This window comes from Callospermophilus lateralis, chromosome 20 (assembly GCF_048772815.1).
Source record: "Callospermophilus lateralis isolate mCalLat2 chromosome 20, mCalLat2.hap1, whole genome shotgun sequence".
NCBI lineage: Eukaryota > Metazoa > Chordata > Mammalia > Rodentia > Sciuridae > Callospermophilus > Callospermophilus lateralis.
This window is the reverse complement of record NC_135324.1, coordinates 7,741,631-7,761,744: the sequence shown is the minus strand read 5'-3', so window position 1 is coordinate 7,761,744 and position 20,114 is coordinate 7,741,631. Positions and strand designations below refer to the sequence as shown.

Genomic DNA, 20,114 nt, shown 5'->3' with positions numbered 1-20,114 from the left:
TGACCCGCATCCTCTAGGTCAGACCCCGTTGTTAATTACTTTCCTGGGACCATGTATTTCTCTTTCATCATATTTTTTCACAATTGCACTGTCAGATGTATTTATAGGACTACTTACTTAAGCCACTTTCTCAACCACACCAGAAGTTTCCTGGTAACAGGAACTATGTCAAATTCATCTTTTCTCCTAGACACCTAATAATTTCTGAAGTATGGTAGATGCTCAAATAATATTTAATGAATGAAGGAATAAGATAGGGAAGACCCTTTCCATTTTTATATTCTAGGGCTCCTTGGAAAGCTTGAAAAATAAGCTGACTGGCTATTTCCATTAATCAGGAATTCAAGACAACCCATCCACTTCGATGGTCAGGGTCAGAAAACGCAAGATACCAGAGTACTAATATTTTTGTCTGTGTTTATAAAGGTGCTTTCATGTGTAATCAATTCCACTTAGGCCCCCTGGCCTTTCAGATAAGAATTCAACAAGGCTCTGAACACAGGCTCTGGACCTAAAGCAAATAAGATGACCATGAACACTGCCAAGTACCTCTGGCTTACCCCGGTCTCCAAGTTAAATTGCTCATGAGCTAAAATGGACTGTTTGTCTTTTGGAATGGATACAGATGGTGACCAGAAATGGAACACTGGCTGATATTTTCTCTCAACAACCGGCTAGGGCTTTGGGCATCCCAGGGGTATGGTCTGAGGCAGTTTAATATAAACAGCCCCAGAGGCCCATAGCGCGGGGCCCCGTGTTTTTCTAGGCCACCGGTCAGGACATTGCCTGTGCCTATTCTTCCAGATGGGGGTCAGAGGGAAAAGGGCTGAGCCAGCTGCCAAGAGATGCTCTGGGATTGGCAAGGATCTGTTCTTTATTTTATAGTGTTGTGACCAGAGTTCTAGGAAAGAATCTCATCAAATTTTATAAGACAGGGGAGCTCAACTGTGGCAGCCTGGTGCAAAGAAAACAACCAGGTTCCCTCAGTTTTTTAGGGTTCAATTCCCAGCACACTAGTGATGGAAAATCGGGAAGGTTATTGCATTTCCCTGAACTGGATTATCTTCATCTGTCAAATAAGGGGCAGACCAAGGATGATTCTTTCTCCTTATGAGAAGATTGAAATGATGTAATGCATTTAAGCCTCAGCATGTAGAAGATATTCTATCAACAGCCACCCCTTCTCTCCATCCCAAATACTTCTTCCAAGTAGGTAACACAACCAAATGCTCAGCTTATATCCAAATATCTCAGAGTGATTCTTCAGAGGTCATAATCTAATCCTCATTTTAACAAAAGGGACTATATATTTTAGTTGCATTAAAGTATGCCACTTGTGGGTGAACTTTATGAAAACCAATGTCACAATGTAGAAATGACCAAATATTAAGAAGCCACTCTCCCTCTGTTGCAGAAGCAATATCATCAGCATCCACCTCTGCATGAGATCCTCAGGGGTCAGGCACTGAACTGAGTAATTTAGACACTTGCTAGCAGTGTGACCTGCAGCAAATTACTTAGCTCTGTGTCAGTTGCAACTACTGTAATGAACATAATGATAACAACTTCACCTAGGGCTGCTTGGAAAATTGTGCAAAAGGCTTCATTTCACTTAGATTCGCTCAGTGCTATGCACATGTTAGGTGTTCAATAAATGGTAGCTTTTGATTTCCTTCGTGAGTTTTCTGGGGCCAGACTGTGTGCGGGCCTTCCTAACTCTGCCTTCATCACACTACGTAGCTTAACGTCAGCGATAACGGATGCATCGACACCATAGAAATCAGCCAACATTACCAACAAGGGTTTTTTTATTTTTAGAGAGCCAGTTATTAATCACTGTGAGCACACTGCTCTAATTATTCCATTTTATCCATGAAGAAAATAACATTGATGGAGAAGTTAAAGATTGCCAGGAAACAGCAGAACTGGGGGTTGAACCTAAGCTCTTATATTCTTTTTTTTCCCCCCACCCATAATATATGCATTAGCATCAGGGTAAAGAATGAGAAAATGGCCTGTATTGTTAATAGGTGTCTTATAGATTAAAGGATCTTAAAAAGAACCAAAGTATCTGATCTGTTGTTCTTAATTTACCACTTTTCACTCAGGTACATTTCCTCTCTAATGGTGCTTCACAACTGTTAATTCATTTAACTCTAGTAACAGCCTAGAAGTTTTTTGTTTTGTTTTGTTTTTTAACTGCAGCTCCACTTTATAAAGGAAGTAACTGAGGCACAAGGAAGCTTACTAACTTGCTCAGGGTCGTGCAGAGATTCAAACCCAGATGTTCCAACTCCAGTCTCTGCGTTCTGAGCCGGAAGCCAGACTGTGTCTCTGTCGACAACAGCATTTGCTTCAAGTTTTGACCCACAATACAGCCCCCTCCTTTGTCCTAAGAACTTAGGGGCACTTTCACAAAAGATTTACAGGAGCCCCACGGCAGCACCACAGGAGCCAAAGTCAGCTTGCACCAGGGTCTAGCAAGTGCAATTCTCCAATCAGCAGAACTCCAATCCTTTCTAATGATTTGGGTCAGCCCTGGTGCTGCTGGGACTGAGCTGATGGCTTGAGGCTCTAAGTTGGCAGCCAGGGGATGGCGCATGGGAAAGGTTTACATGACTTTCTTTAACTTTCTATTACACAAATTTTACCTGAGAACTGATTTTTTTTTTTAAACCTAGTGCATTGTAAGGCCCCGCCCTAACCATTTCTGTCCATTCATTCCCCTGCTGTAGCCCTCAGCCAAGCCCACCGGGCACCCTTACCTAGAAAGACGCTGGAGCTGCCCAGGAGACTCCGGCTTCTGTTTTTGCTGCCCTACACTGTGTCCTCCATCCAGCAGCCTCAGAAGGTATTAAAGAGATTTACCAATGACCCCTGCTGAAACCCCTCCAAGTGGCTCCCCGTCACACAAGAATCAAATCCAAATTCTTTTCCAAGGCCCCTAAGACCCTCAAAGATCAGCCTTTAGCCTATTTTCTCAACCTCATCTCCACTGACTCTCTTGATTCTCTCAGCTCCAGCCAATGGGCTTCCATTTCCTCAAACAGGCTAGAGTTCTTTTGTGCCTCAGGGCCTTTTCACTTGCTACTCCCTGCTTCAAACCCCTTTCCCCAAGTTGTCTCGTGGCTGGCTCCTTGTCATCCTCCAAGACTCAATTTAAGAGTCACTTACTATAACAATGAGGGTCTCCCTCCGTTTCCATGCAATTCCCCTTTTCTCTCCCTTTCCCTCCCACCTCATGTCTCTGTTTAATGTTAATCTTTTCTCATTGTTATACTAAATTACATATAAGAGGTTGTAAGTGGAATGGGAAAATAAACAAGGTGAGAAATGAATTACAGTAGAAGGGGTAGAGAGAGAAGATGGGAGGGGAGGGGAGGGGGGATAGTAGAGGATAGGAAAGGTAGCAGAATACAACAGTTACTATTATGGTATTATGTAAAAATGTGGATGTGTAACCCATGTGATTCTGCAATCTGTACTTGGGGTAAAAAAGGGAGTTCATAACTCACTTGAAGCTAATGTATGCTAATGTATGAAATATGATATGTCAAGAGCTTTGTAGGGTTTTGAACAACCAATAAAAAAATAAAATAAAAAAAAGAAAAAAAAAAAGAATCATGAAAAAAAAAAGAGTCACTTACTCTGAGAGCCTTCCTTGATTGCCCCATTTAAAGCACTCCTCTGACACATTCTATCCATACTTTATGATTGTCATGACACTTGGCACTTACTTAAGCACTTCTTTGTTATTTATTGTCTCTCTCACCTAACTAGAACATAAATTCATGAGAACAGAGACTTTGTCACTTTTACCATTCCAGTATCTGGAATGATATCCAGTCCTAACAGGTAGCCAATCAATATTTTTTTGGCTGAACTAAAGAGAGGTGTCTGAGGTCTGATAATCTTGGAGTTCATATTTAAAATAGTAGGATCAAGGGCTGGGGTTGTGGCTCAGTGGTAGAGCGCTCACCTACCATGCATGAGGCACTGGGTTCGATCCTTGGCACCACATAAAAACAAACAAACAAACAACAACAACAAAAAAAACCCCCAAAGATATTGTGTCCACCTATAATTAAAAAAATAAGAATTAAAAAAATAAAATAGTAGGATCAGAATGAAGATGTCCCGTGGTATCATTTCTCAATGCAGCAAGAGCTTTCCGGAACTGAGGGACATCCAGCTGGGTGTCCTCAAGAGAAGAAAGTGACTCTGGGGGCTAAGAGGTGCCTACCATTCTGCCTGCCTGACATTATCAGATTGGAAACCTATTTCCTATGTGACAGAAAGACTCTCCTGTCGTTCATGCCTTCATGGAATTTCCTCCCATGGAAGGTCCCCCGTAGGCAGGACATGTGGCTTGTTTCTAACCAAATGAACGTGGCGAATCTCACTCCTGGGATATGTGGTGCTATGTAAGACTCCAGCTCAGCAGACTGGCGTGGTGGGGGGGGAAACCTCTGCTGCTGGCTACCATGTTGTGAGGCAGTCTCTGGAGAGGTCACGTGACAGAGAACTCCAAATGGCCTTTAGGGGCTACAAGATAGCTACAGCTGACAAAGAGACAGAAAACAGGGACCTCAGGGCTACAAACACCACAGATTCATCCTGTCAACAGCCTGCCCATCCTTAGAGGTGGTTGGATCTTTCCATAGTTGAGCTTCTCATAAGACCACGGCACTGGCCAATAGAGAAGTCACCGACTTATGATGGCTACAATTTAGAATGATGCTTTATGATGATGTGAAAGCAGCATATGTTCAGTAAAAGGGTACCCTGAATTCTCAATTTTGATCTTTTCCTGGGCTAGCAATGTGTGGTACCTTCTTCCTTCTCAGTGCTGGGTACAGTGTGGCCCTAGTCGGTCACATGTCCCCAAGGGAAAACAGTCTGCCAAAGTGCTTTGGGCTGATGAGCTAGCATATTAGGTAGGTTTGGTGTATGAAATGCATTTCTCACTTACATTTTCAACCCACAATGGGTTGATTGCGGTATTACCCATGGTGAGACGAGAAGCATTAGCACATAGACTGTTGGCTGGGACATGAAGTTAAGTTGTGCTGAGACCCAATTAAGTTGTGCCTTGACTCCAAGCCCACAGGAACTTAGAAAATGGTCTCTGCTGTTTAAAGTCATTAATCCCGTGGTTCACTGTTCTATAGCAAGAGAAAACAAATGCAGAGGACTTCTGCTGGTCCATTTACAGTCAGGAAGGCATTTAAAAAAAGATGTCCATCATGAGGAAGTCAGGAGTTATAAGAATTTGAAGAGCTAGCTGGGTGTGGGTCACATGCCTGTAATCCCAGCAGCTAGGGAGGCTGAGCCAGGAGGATCGCAAGTTTGAGGCCATCCTCAGGAACTTAGGGATTCCCTCAGCAATTTGGTAAGACCCTATATCAAAATAAATAAAAAAGGGTTGTGGATGTATCTCAGTGGTGCACTTCCCCTGGGTTTAATCCCCTGTGCTAAAAAGACAAAGCAAATCCAAGAAAAAAAAATGCATGACGCTTCTAGATAACATCATGGAGATGATGACGGATTGTTAACGACAAGTAGTACAGTGGTGTTCTTCCCTGGAAATTTGCATCAAATGAAGCAAAAAGTCCCTATGGGCTTATTTCTGAAGGGGCATGAAAAAGAGAATCGGGAGACTGGCTCCATTCCCCAGAGAGGCAGGGTGGGGAACCAGGTCCCAAGAGATGGGATAAGTGGTCACAGCTACTGAGAACACAGCAGGCTGAGACTTTGGGGCTGAAGGGAAAAAGAAGATCTGTTGTGCATAAAGTGGGCCCCAAATAGGAAAGGGGTGCTTGGTGGTAAAGGAGCCACTGGTGGGCCCCCATATAACAGAAAAGCGCTCTCTCTTCCTGGGAACCAGCAAGGAACATCCTTGGATCACCAACTTGGTTCTGGTGGGAGCTCCAGGGCATGCTCAGGCACCTACAGTCTTGGTCTCCCTGGGAGCCCAGTCCAGGGAGTTGAGCTGGTCTCACTGGGAGTTGTACCATGGCTCTGCAAAATGCTAATATTCTGTCGAATTTAAGTTGCAAGTCCCCTCTTGCCAAACTCCTGGGTAAGTTTAATGACACACTGGTCACAGCCCCATGGGAACCATCTTCATTCCTCACAAGTCATTAAAAGCAGTGTCTTGTGACGGCTGCCCCAGGGGAACCAAGCATGTTTTTGAAGCATAAGGACAAAGATGCAGAGCAGATGCAAAAATAAATAAACCGTCAGGGAATGGAGACGTGAGAGCCACATTCTTCCTAGGAAATAATCTGCTATCGCCGGGCCATCTCTACCCTGAGTATGGGAGGTTTGACCCAGATGCCTGGGCTGGGACCAGTGTCTCTGCAGGAGGTGCCCACCCACACTCTGGCTTCTCACATCCTCAGGAGGAAAGAGAAGAGGAATATGGGTCAGAATACTGCAGAGGAGGAGAGAGGAGTTCTCCAGGGGAGGTGGGAGGGGAGGGTTACAGAATCCAGAGAGAGATGAGGGAGAATGAGAAGCAAAAGATGTCAGAATGAAAAAAACATGAAATCCAAGGGCAGAGGCTGACTGAGTTCAGGGAAGACCCCATCACTAATGACTATCGGGCTCAGTTGGTAATCATTTTCCTAGGTTCTCAACCTGCAGCTCCTAAACCAATAGCATCAGCCCCACCTAGGAGTCCCCAGCAAGTACAAATTCTCAGGCCCTACCCCAGATCAACTGTAAGAGAAAGTCTGGAGGCAAGGACCAGTGATCTCTTTGGTCTTGGTTATGTGACTTCTTCAGCCAATAGGATGTTAGCAGACTTGGTTCAACCAAGGGCTTGAGGTGTGCTTGACCTTGCATACCCCTGTCATCCCCATAAGATGGGCTCCCCCAGTCTCACACTGTCTCTTCAGGGTAGTCCCAGAATGAACATATGGAACAGATCCAATCCAGCCACCTCAGTCAATGTACAAACCTCTGAGCAAAAGAAACAATTCTGGGTTTATTTGTTACCCAGCAGTAGCTGACCAACACATTGAACGTCAGTGGGTTTGGATACTAGCTCCTGAGTGAGCTACTTCCTTTACAATATGGGGCTACTGAAATCTCAGCACCTTATAGCAGAGAGGGACTTTCAGGCCCTTGCAAGCAGACAGTGAGGAATATATTTTAGGGGGATGGGTCAGTTTGGGGGATGGGGAGCTCTTTACTTCTCTCAGGCTGACTGAACAAGGCTGACCTGAGAGTTACTTTGGCCCCAGGCAAGGATGAGTTGGAGCAGAAATGGTTAGAGTGGGAAGAAAGTGAAAAGAAACCAGGGTCATGCATGTCACTCCAGCTCCCATCTGCTAATGGCCTCCAAGGGGGATTTGCAAGACTCTCAGCTGCAACCAAACCTGTCTCTTCCACTCTCGCTCCTGGCCATGGCTTTTGTAGGATTTGCCTTTTACTTAGCAAGTCTGGAGCTACAGCAGATCCCAGATGAACAGCAGCCCCCTCTTGGTGGGAGGTGGCTGGCTGCTCTTGTGTGGAGTCAGCTCTTCACCCTGCAGGCCGAGCAATCCCACCCCGACTCCCACACTACCGTCCATTGTTTCTTAAGTGCTTTCTTTGATGAGGTCACGGCAGTAAAATACCATGTGTGCTTTCACTCAGCTGCTGGGAATTTGGACAGCGGGAGAATTCATGTGGGCTACGTGCTAATTGTCCATGGCACAGTCCTGGCCACACAGGGAAAGCAGAGGTTACTCCTGGTCATCTGGCACCTGGCTTCTCTTGTGCATTCAGTGATATTTGCCGTGGCATCTGTCTGTCCAGGCAAATCCTCTCAAAAGGGAAAATCATTTAGCAAGCACTTCCTGGATACCTAGAGGCAGAGACCTCAGTATTTCCATACTAGTACTGGCTTAGCTATAAAATACCCTTCATTCTCAGCCTCAATGAATTAATCCACTCTACTAATGTCATCCAACCTCCCCCGATCCCAGGAATCAGGGCTGGTCCCGGCACCTAAAAAGGATGTTGGCTACATGCTAGGCACGGTGCACAGTGGCTTATATAAATTGCCTCATGTCTCCTTCTTTGATTCTTTGAGTTTATACTCTTATACCCAGTCTACTGATGAGAATTAGTAAAACTGAGGTGGGTAAAGCAACTAGCCCCAAGTCTTACATAATGAAGTGGGAGCCTGGAGGGGGAATCCAGACTTACCTAGCAGCCAGTGTGTGCATCCTTGCTGTGATATATGAAAGGGGATTGTCTGCTTCATGACTGATTGTTTTATTATTAACTCCTTGAGACAAGAGAATGGGTCTGGTTTCTCCATGAGCTAAGTTTTCAACACGTGTCTCATCTGGTCTTCTCAGTACTTGTGTAACCTTCATTTTATAGGTGAATGTTTTAGGCAGCTTTTCCACTGCTGTGACTAAAGTACCCAATCGGCACAATTATAGAGGAGAAAACATTTATTTGAGGGCTCATGGTTTCAGAGGTCTTACTCCATAGAAAGCTGGCTCCATTCCTTGGGGGTGGAGGTGAGACTGAACATCATGGTGGGAGAAAGTGGCAGAGGGAAGCAGCTGACATCACATCATGGTGATCAGAAAGTAGAGAGAAGCCTCATTTCAGAGTCTCTATCCCCAATCACAGTGTTAGGGTCTATGCACCAGAGCCCCATCATGTTAGTCAAAAAGGGGTTCAAGTCAAAAAAGGAATATTCCAAAAGAACCTAGCTTTCCCAGAGCCCAATGGATACATTGGAATTCTTAGAGACATGTTTTAACAAGGAAGAGATTCCTTTTTTTTTTTTTTTTGGTACTGGGAATTGAACCCAGGGCCACTTAACCACTGACTCATATCCCCAGCCCTTTTTAAATATTTTATTTATAGATAGGGTCTCTCTAAGTTGCTCAGGATCCTGCTAAGACTGTCGTTGAACTTGTGAACCTCCTGCCTCAGCCTCTGAGCTGCTGGGATTACAGGCGTGAGCCACTGTGCCAGCACAGGAGGAAATTCTGACACAGTCTAACACATGGTTGAATCTTGAGGTCACTGTGCTAAGTGAAATAAGCCAGTCGTGAAATGTCAAATACCATGTGATTCCATTCATACAAGGTCCCTAGAGTGGTCAAAATCACAGAAACAGGAAATAGGATGGTTCATCCAGGGACTTCAGAGAAGCGGGAATGGGGAGCTACTTATCCCTCTCCTCAATGAGTATGAGTTTCAGTTTGGAAAGATAAAAACATTCTGGAAATGGATAGTGGTGATGGCTACAGAACAATGTGAATGTCCTTCATGCCACTGAATGATATGATTAAAAATGACTAAGTGCTAAATTGCATGTTTTGCATGTTTTATCACAATAAAACAGTATCTGATTATCTCATTTTCCAGTTGAACAAAGAGACATTCAGAGACATCAAGCTGCCCTTCACCCCATGGCCACACAGCTGTTCAGCAGCCAAGCTCAGGGGAGAAGACACACCTGTCCATCCTGTCCCTTACCACCTTTTGCAGTGTGTCTTCTTCCACATCTGCCTCTCATGGTCTCCAAGCCCTGATGGCAGGGCTACCCCGGGGCTTTCCCATGGGTGTTCAACATAATTCAGTGTAGTCTGTTGTGCCCTGTTGAGATCTAGGCCACATTTCATGAAATGTTTGGTCTTTGGGCATCTTAGTAGTTAGACATTTCTGAGTTGAGATAGTAGGCCTTATTCCTATAATTTGTTTCGGGGGGAAAAAATCATGGAACACTATTTACTCTAAATAATGTGACAAATCTCCAATAACATTGTCTCTTCTTGTCCAAGAACAAGAATGTGCCAGAATGTTCTCTGTGTTCAAAAAAGCTGAATCTTGCAAACTTTGGGTTCTGCATCTCATTCTGCCACTGTGTCACTGTGGGGACCCATGCTCCTTACCCCAGTGACTCTCCTGATTTCTGTGCTACCTCAAGTTCCCTTCTTGATCTGAGGGGGGGTCCACAGCAAAGAATCCATCTGTTCTGTGAAGTGTCTAGAAGTCAAAGAAGATGGAGGAGTCTCTATCTGGAACAAAGCACATTGTTCCCACCCTTTCCCTCTGGGACCTCTTATCCCCGTCTCCTTGGGGTGGGGATCTGTGAGATGCACTGTCCCACTTATGGATTATTGTATAACAAACCTCCCTAAAACAACGGTGTAAAACACCACCTATGGTTTATTTGGCTTTTGAGTCTGGAGATTGATAGGGTTCAAAGAGGTAGTTCTTGTGGAGCTAAGTGCAGCTGGAGGGTGGCTGGGATGGAGCCATCTCAAAGGCTCTAGATCTGTTCTAGATCTGTGTCTAGATATGTCTGGAAGGACTCCAACACCTGAGGTTGAGGTGGGAAGAGCTGGGGCTCCCGGACCTCTCTCACCCCCTATATTTTCCCTTTACATACCCTACCCTGTCTTCACAGGAGAGGTTCTGGGTCCCTGAGTTTCCATACCTAGTGGCTAAGCCCCAGAATTCTTAGCCCAACAGCAGAAACTGTACAGGCTTTGCTAACTTGGCCTTGAGTATCAACCAGTGTCACTCCTATCCCCTCTGTCTTTCAAAGCAGCTAAAAAAGGCCCACCCAGGTTCAAGGGTAGGAGATGCTGACACCACTTCTTGATGGGAGGAAAGGATTTCCAGGCAGGTTTTAAAATCACTACCTGGATATTTGCTCTCAATTTCATTATTTATTTAAAGTTTTAATTGTAGTTGGACACACTACCTTTATTTATTTATTTTTATGTGGTGCTAAGGATCAAACCCAGGGCCCCACATGTGCTAGGCAAGCGCTCTATGGCTGACCCACAATCTCAGCCCTTGCTCTCATTTTTAAAGTGAGAAAATTGAAGCCCAGAGAGGTTAAGGAACATGATGAAGGTCCCGACAACTGGTAAAAGCCCTTAAACTCAAGTCCATTGAGGGTACTATCTGCCCAGTGCGCTTGGTGTACTATGAGTGCTTAATGATATTTGTTGATAAATAAATAAATAAAAACTATTGTGGTGTACTGCAACATTGCATGGTATCCCATAAATACATAAAATGTTTATGCATCAATTAAACATGTATGAAAAAATAGCTATCATGATGATTATCCTTAATTCATTCCTTTTGCTATGTTCCACCAGTGGCTCCCTGGAAACTACCTTATCCAGGAAATAAAATAAGCATTCATGGCAAATGATAACCAAGGAAGAAGAAAAGATATGGTAGAAGTGTTTTTGTCCACCCCAGGCCCCCCAGGTGTCAAAGCGAGGAAAACCATTGTAGCTGCTGGTCAAGACAAGTTTGTCCAAAGCCATGCACGTCACACTGGAGTAAAGACTGGTAGGGAACATTCCTCCCCCCAGCCACATTAGCCCCCATGATACTTCAAGGCAGAAAGAATCAGAAAAGCTGCCAACTAGTCCTCAGAGCTTTCCTGGAAAAGAAACCTGTTATTGAACAAATGAGGAAACTAAGGCCCAAAGAGATAACGAAGCAATTTGTGCTCTCCAACCCATTCATGGAATGGCAGGAACTAGAACCAGCCCTCACATTGTTGGTCCATAGGTTTCTCAGCAGGAAGATAGCAGGGACCTGGTATTATGGATGTACCCAAAGTCTAACAGGACGGGGAACAAATGCTGAGCTCTGTGCATGCTTGTGCAATTTTGTGCAAACCACTTAACCACTGGACACTCTGTATCTTTTTTGACAAAATGTAGATATTAATTATCTATTTGAATTAATAAGAAGAACATATGAAGAGTCCCTCTTTCAGCAAGTACAACAAATACAACAGGAAAAAGTGGGCCAAAAAAAACCCCCAAATAGACATATGTGTATATCCAATATATATCAAGGAATATATATGCTCAAGGAAATGTAAATCAAGACTACAAGGAAAGACCAGTCGTAAGTTATGTCTAAGTTTTTGGAAAAAATTAAATCTGACAATTCTGGACTTTGTGTTTTAGTTAGGTTTTTCACCGATGTAACCAAAAGATCTGACAAGAACAATATAGAGGAGAAAAAGTTTGTTTTAAGGTCTAAGTCCATAGATTGTGGATTCCATTGCTTTGGGGCTAAAGTGAGACAGAGCATCATGATAGAAGAATATGGGGAGGAAAGCAGCTCAGGAAATGGCAACTAGGAAGCAGATAGTGACTAAGCTCACCTCATCAGGGACAAAATATAAATCCCAAAGGCACGCCCCTGATGACTCACCTTCTTTGGCCGTACCTTACCTGCCCACAGTTACCACCCTGTTAATCCCTAACAGGGGATCCATGCTCTGATGAGGTTAAGGCTCCCATAACACAATCATTTCACCTCTGAACCTTCTTGCATTTGTCTCAAACATGGGCTTTTGCAGGATAGCTCTATCTAAACCATAACAGGGTGGATGTAATAAAAAGGGTCTCTCAGGTTTCTAGCAAATCTATAAATTGATGTAACCATTTTGGAAAACTGAGACTCACAAGAATGTTCACTAACATACTATTAACAAAAGCAGACACCCGGCAAACACAGAAAAGTCTGTGAAAGAGAGAGTAAATGAATAGGTTGTGGGATGTTCCTATAATGCAATCTCTATGCACGAGAACATACAAAGAGAGAAAATAGCTGTCCTCATGGATAAACTACCAAGAAGGGCAACGATATGAATGGATCTCATTGATGCATTAAATGGAAAAACTAAGTCCCTAAGTAATGTAAAGTGTGATTGTCTTTTTATTTAAATTTAAAGACAACTGAAATAAAATGTATGCATGTGTTTATTAACATGTATGTAATAAAATTATTTTAAATTATAATACAATGAGGCAGGTGTGGTGGCATGCACCTGTAATCCCAGCAGCTCAGGCAGGAGGATCGTGAGTTCAAAGCCAGTCTCAGCAACAGTGAGGTGTTAAGCTACTCAGTGAGACTCTGTCTTTAAATAAAATACAAAATAGGGCTGGGATGTGGCTCAGTGGTTGAGCGCCCTGAGTTTTTCCCCTGGTACCAAAATAAATAAATAAATAATAAAATGATACTAAAAAGAAAGCCAGCAGTGTTGGGCACAGGATTCAAGATGCTAGTTACCTCTGATGAGTGACAGAGATGAGCTGGGGAAGGCAGTTCTAGACTTAGATGTCGGCTACTGTCAAAGTCTGAGCTTTGGTTTTAACTTTGAGAACATGAAAGCTCACTAGATTACTAAAATATAACATCTGCAATGTGTTCACAAACCAAAACTCATTCCTGACTTAATTTTGCAAAACTGAGAATCAATGACAATAGCATTCCTGCTCAGCAGGGTTACTAGGAGGATTTAGTCCCATAGCACCCTGCAGCACACAGTAGGCCCATAAGAGCCAGCAATTGATGGTGGCTGTGACATGTGTACGTGGCTTAAAAACAGCTTCAAGTGAGTTAAAGAAAATAAAAAGCTTTTATTCCCGCCCCCCCTGCCTGTGGCCCTACCAATTTCATGAGTAAATAGCATCTCTCCACTCTGGCAGGGCCCACCCTTTTAAAAGTTGTGAAGCTCTTGTCCGACAGATAACAAGGCCCAGTTACTCTCCAAAGCAGACTTTGTGAACAGAGAGCTCTTGAAGGCACTGTGATGTGTGGGCTCTGTCCCTCCCCCCTAAGGACCTCTCAGAGTCTGGTCTTGGGCCCTGTTCTCTTGAAAGTTTTCACCTGACCTGGACCCAGGCTGTGTGCAGAGGGCGGGGAAGCCTTGTGGATGCTGCTCTTCCATCCAGCTGGAGGTAAGAGTTTTCTTTTCGCTCCCATGTGATGCAGGGAACAGAGAAGCCATTTAAGCCTTATAAATATTGGCAGGCTCAAAAAACAAGTCGCCAGCCTTAAGAACATGTCTCTGTTTCCTTTGGCAAATTGGCCACTCCAGTAATATTTTCAGATAAGAAGGTAAACAGAGGGTGGAAGGGATTAAGAAGGCCTAGCTCAGGCCAGTATCATTATAGAAAGATAGGGAGAAGAAATGTTTCTGAAGTCTTTCCCTTTCAGGGAAAAGGATGGTGGCCAGGCCCATAACAGACTTCAAAGCTCGGGGGGCAGAGCAGAAGTGAGCCCTTCTCTCTGAACTTCAGGAAAAAAAAATGGGGACATCAGAGAACAGAGTGCCAGACACATATGCACTCCTCAAAATTATCTGTACAGCCTATATGCAGAGCTCTAGGATGTGATGGGGTGCCTAGGGAGGTAGAAGAAAAAGAAAGAAAGAGAGAAAGAGAAAGAGAGGGAGAGAGGGAGGGAGCAGAGGGAGAGAAAGGCAAGGGAGAGGAGAGGAGGGGAGAAAAGGAGGAAAAGGGAAGGGAGGGGAGGGAAAGGGAGGGAAAGGGAGGAAAGGGAGGGAGGGAAAAATCAATCAATCCCTGTTCCATGTTAAGTTCCTCTGGGCGAGGTTGCTGAGGAATAAGCTCAAGATGGTGGAACTATATTGGAGTTCTTAACCCAGGGCTTGACACAGGGTAGCCACTAAAACCAAAGGCACAAGCTTGCAATAGCTCAAATGCAAGTTCATAGTTTCTTCGTATTCTCAAAGAAGTAGGTGACCCCAACAAAGAAAGGACTCAATAGTATAGACGATCTTTAAGGATTCTTCCCCCATCCTTAAGATCTGGACTCCTATATATATGTCTGAATTCAGGCCGAGGCAGGTGGATACTGAAAGGCATCCAGGAAGGAAGGAATTGTGTGTGCCTTGTTCACTTCAGTGTCACCACCAGCTAGAACAGTGGCTGACACATACTAGGTAGTTGGAAAATTTTGTGGAGCAGATGAACAGGCCCAGCCAAAGCCTGTACTTCTTCTTTGGCTCAGTCTTACCCACGGAGAAATGATTCCTCATCAGGTCAGCAATGGATGTGGCTGGGCTTTAGCAAAGACTCATCTCTAGATTGTACCTGCCCCACGTCAAGGGCTTTCCCTCATCGTTCTGTCAAGAGCCATACCTGGAATCCAGTGGCAATCCCTGGTAATTTAATCTAATGGAGCAATCCTGAAATGTCCCCTGATGCCCTGCAGCAAAAGAAACATTGCCCAGTGTGGAATGGCAGGTTTTAACTGCAGCCCTGGACACCAGATTTATAAAAGACTTCCGCTGGCCTGGACTTCCAACCTTCCCCGTGTTGCTGATGTCAAAACCTAATTGTGTTGATGTTGGTCTCCAAGAGAAACAAAGCTTTACTGGGGAAATGTTTAGGCCTAGAGGTCCCTGTTAGCTCCAAGTATGGTCTAATGGCCGGAATAATGAACATTTCCATCCATTTCCTTTAAAAGTACGCCTGGTAAGGCAACACAGCGGAGAGCCCCGCACTTCTCCCATAGGTCAACTTTCAATAATAGCCTCTGGCATACAATCAATACTTCCTATTCTCTTGGAATTTCACTTGGAGGTAAATGCCAAGAATTGTGCCTCCAGGATGGCCCCAAGATCCTGAGAGGAAGAGCCAAGAAGAAAAGGGGGAGAGGGAGGAGAGGGGCAAGCAGAGGTTGCAAACGTGAATGCTTCTGATGTTCCTGGTGCAGAGTGAAGACTTGGAAAAGCACCATCTCATCAAACCATTCGGCCACCGGAGAGAAAGGTCTTCCTGTTCCCTATTATCCAGATGAGAACACCGAGGCCCAGAGTTAGCCCAAGGTCACACAGCTGAATTATGACCCAGCTGGGACTGGGTGACAAAGCCTACCCTTTTAACCACGAGACCATACCATAGCCAATGCTATCCCTCTCTCTCCTTACTACAGGCTCCTTCCTCAGAGTACATAGATGTTTTCTGAATTAAACAGGGAGTCCTTGGGCTTGGAGGGGAGACACAATGAGTATGTGAATCAAGGAACTTGCGGTGGTTCCCTACAGAGGGGTGGGTTTGAGATGAAAATGACTGGGGATGAAAACGGAGCTTTGCAGAGAGACCAATGGGCTTGACCTTCTCAGGAGGTCCATGGGAGCCAGGGCAGGATTTGGAGCCGGAGCAGAGCATGGCAGAGGAAGTCGTCTAGCCCACGATTGGCACTCTCAGAGGGGTGCGCCTGGCAAGCCTCAGTCTCCTCCTAACCCAGTCTGGGAAGCTGGCCTCTATTGGGTTCGGCAAAGAGACCCTCATGAGCTCAGCAGCAGGGAACGCAGAGTGTCACTGGTATAGAGAGGAAAAGACTCTCTGATGAACCAAGACCACAGATGGAGCATTGTACAGAAGGACTTGGCCTGTGTCCAAGAGAGCCTTTGTCTCCTGACACAGCCAAACTGGAGTTGGGCTCCTCTTAGGCACAGGGGGGCAGAATGCTCTGAAAACAAGCCCTAGGGCACTCACTGGCCCAACTGTGGTCCAGGGGCCAGCAGGTTAAAGAGCAGCAGCAGCAGCTGCTGCTGCAGAATCCCAGGCTCCTCCTGAACCAGAATGGGCACTTCAACAAGTTCCCTGGTCATTACTTTGAAGTTTGAGAAACACTGTCCTTGACCATGCCCCCTCCAGGTGAATGGGATTTCCTAAAGCGAAAGATGTCCAAGCTGCCTCATCCCTAAGCTCCCCAGATGGATGAGGCAAGAAACCTGGGAGACATCCTGAGAATTTCAACGCCGGAGCTTTGAGCCATGTCTCTCATACGCCTCTCATCCTGGAGAGTGTCATAAAGATGCCATCTGAGAGGGCAAGGAGAATGTCATCAGTTGACTTGCAATCTATCTGCTTCTTAAAAAGGATGGGTGACAGTTTATAGGCAGAGCAGGTGGTCTGCTGGGAAGACCAGCACAACAGGGTGGGCTCTAGGGAAGCTCCCAGTCCATCCTCTGAGCAGTGCTCTCCACAGGTTGAGCAGGACAGAGACAGAAATCTCACCACTGGGTGAATTCTGTAATTCTTTTTTAAAAAATTAGGATTTTTTTTTTTCCTGGACAAAAGAACACAAGTCGTTGGTGACAGTTCAGAGCCTACCTATCTTGATGGCAATCTATCAGCAAGTATCGTCATTCATTGCCCAGAGAAAATCTTGGATGCTCCACTTCTCTTCACCTCTGTTGTAACATCATGTCCTGCAAAACCTCCAGCCTGGCTGGGCACATTAGCACATGCCTGGAATCCCAGCAACCGGGGAGGCTAAGGCAGGAGGATCCCAAGTTCAAAGCCAGCCTCAGCAACTTAGTGAGGCCCTAAGCAACTTAGTTAGACCTTACCTCAAAATAAAAAAATAAAAGGGGATTGGGGCTGTGGCCCAGTGGTTAAGCCCCCTGGGTTTAATCCCTGATATTAAAAACAAACAGCAAACAAACCAGGCTGGTCTTCCTGCTTTCTACTTATGCCTCCTCTGGCCTCTGCACCACAAAGCACTCAAGATAGTCATTGAAAGCCATGTTCTAACCCAAAGCTAAGAATTGCATGTATCAGTTTCCTTTAGTTGCTATAACAAATTAGTACAAACATGGTAAATTTAGACAACAGAAACCTATTGGATTCTACTTCTGCAAGTTTGAAGTCTAAGAGTTTAAGATACAAGACAGATAGCAACACTAGAAGCAGCCTCATGAAAAGAGAAGCATTAATCTCACCCATTTCTCAATTTTGCCTGGATAATTATCTGGTTAAATATGTTTCCACTAAATCTTTTTTTCAGTTACCAAATACCTTAAAATAGCCACAGTGCTTAGTTACCTGGAGGCTGGCTGTAAAGGAGTCACAATAGACAACTGTAACAAAGACTGAACGGGATGGTTCCATGGGACATTGTGCCTGCCTATCAGTTCCCAGTTCATACCCAAATCAATGTGCTCCTTCTAAAGGCTCTAGAAGAGTCTGCTCCTTGCCTTTTCCAGTTTCTGCAAGGCGTCAGTATTCATTGGCTTATGTTCATACCACCCTAAGCGCTGCCTCCGCTGTCACATTGCCCTCTGCTCTGGTTATGGATTGGATCTGGAAAGACCCGCTGGAAAGGTTTTGTGTGGGAAGCAGGGTCCCCAGTGCAGCCAGGTTTGGAGGTGCGGTTTTTAGGGAGTGATTATATCCCGGGGGCTGTGACCTCATGAGTAGATTAATCCGTTTGCTGGATTAATAATTTGAATGGACTCCTGGGTGGTCATGGTAGGCAGGTGGGGCATAGGACAAGTAGGTCACTGGGGTGTGCCCTTGGTTTCTCTCCCTCTCCCTCTCTTTCTCTCCTTCCTGGCTTCCAAGAATTGAACAGCTTTCCTCTGCCATGTCACATGATGTCCTGCCTCATTTAATGCCTGGAGCCACGGTGTCGCTAATCATAGACTGAAATCTCTGAAACCAGAAGCCAAAATAAACTCTTCCTCCTCTAAGTTGTTCTTGTCAGATATTTTGGTCACGGCAACAAGAAGCTGACTAGCCACCTCTTTGGTCTGTGTCAACTTTCCCTCTACCTCTCTGCTTTAGGGATGTGTGTATTACATTTAGGGCTCACATCTTAAGATCCTTTATGGAATCACATTTGCAAAGTCTGTTTTTGTCACATCCTATAACATTTACCAGTTCCAGGGATAAGGATTTGGGGGGACCATTATTCAATCTATCACACTGTCTCTCTATTTCACTTTATGAACTTCACGCCTTTGCTATGGTTTATATGGTCCTAGAACATATAGCCCCTGCCCACTTCTTAGACCCCATCTAGTTCCACCTTCCTTCTCTCCTGCCCACCCCTCTGGACTACTTTCAGGTCTTCTAGTAAGCATGCACCTGCCACAGGGCCTTTGTCTTTATAGTTCTCTTTGCTACTACTCTTAGCCTTATTTTCTGAAAGAAGGAATGGATGAATGAGTGGGTGAATGGATTAATGAATACCTGATCCCTAAGAGCTTAGATAAGAAGATGGCGGCAAAAGTAGAAGCAGCCTCATGAGTACAGATTAATTTCACCTACTTCTCAATTTTGCCTAGAGAGTTATCTGGTTAAAGATATTTTTCTACAGTTTTCTACTAAATACTTCAAAATTATCCATAGCTTTTGGTTATCTGGAAGCTCACTATAAAGGAGCCACATGAGTTGATCTTTATCAAAGTCTAATAGAAATAATACCACATGAAACCATCCAAGTCTCCTTATTCTTAAAGGGAGAAAAAAAGATAGTCCATGGTAGAAAAAGTCTATTCTGACTTCCAGCAACAATTTTGATGGGGCTTCTTCTTTAGGTGGTCAATAAATGCTCATTGTTGACTTTGGTGGCAAGTTCACAAAGGCCACTATGAACATGTTTCATCCTGCCCTGAAGACAGGAGTCCTGTCCTTGATCAAAGGACCTGTAATTACAACCTAACTATGAGAACTGAACTATCACTAAGTGAAATTTACAGTAGTCTAATATGGAAATAGAAGGGCTTTTTTTTCCCCTCCAAAAGAAAAATACAAACTCGCATGTAGATATACAAACCAGTAGCAGTCAACATATTATAGATAGTGGGTGGTCTACTATCTATATAATAGTGTAATAATAAACAACACAACTTGTTCCGGTTTGTTTGGAACTTTCTCCATCTGCATTTTAAATCCTGCATCCTGGGAAAAACCCTTAGTTTCAAATAAACCAGGACAGGTGGTTATGTCAGTGATAGCTAACAGGCATATCCCAACCCCTTGAGGGACCCAGGGCAAAAGGGTACAAGTGGAGGCCCACACAGCATATTTCTAAATATACAGAAGTTATAAATCAAGCTTACACGTGACTGAATAGAAATATGTTCTGTCCTCCTCCCAGTACAAATGTTTTCAAAACAACTTGGAAGGTCAGCTTGCAATGCCAAGCCCTTAGATTCCAGTTTCTGTTTTGCCCTAAACCTCAAGGGGTCTTGCTCACATACAGGGGATGGTCCTACTTCATCCACACCCCGTCAATAGCCAGTTATTGGTTATTCCTTGGGCCTAGGGGTAAATGTCAGGCTGCTCTGTAAGTACCTTGGAATTCTCAGGTCCAAGGTACTTAAAGTTCGACCTAGAAAAGGTAGGGACCAGAGTATGATCCTCGGGACTGGAGGCACTCTTGTCTGGATCTATGGGGAATGATGGCAGCCACCACTTGCTGACAGCCTTTTGCAATTAGAAACCATGGGATGATTTTCAGTTTCCAAGTGCTCTATCAGGTGCTCCTTAGTCTGAAGTCAG

At 44.6% G+C, this 20,114-nt stretch overlaps 1 pseudogene; it reads right to left on the bottom strand.

Moving 5' to 3' along the window:
- Positions 1–16,432, bottom strand: part of LOC143385715 (adapter molecule crk pseudogene) — a 148,982-nt pseudogene extending 132,550 nt beyond the window's left edge.
- Positions 16,433–20,114: the final 3,682 nt, after the last annotated feature.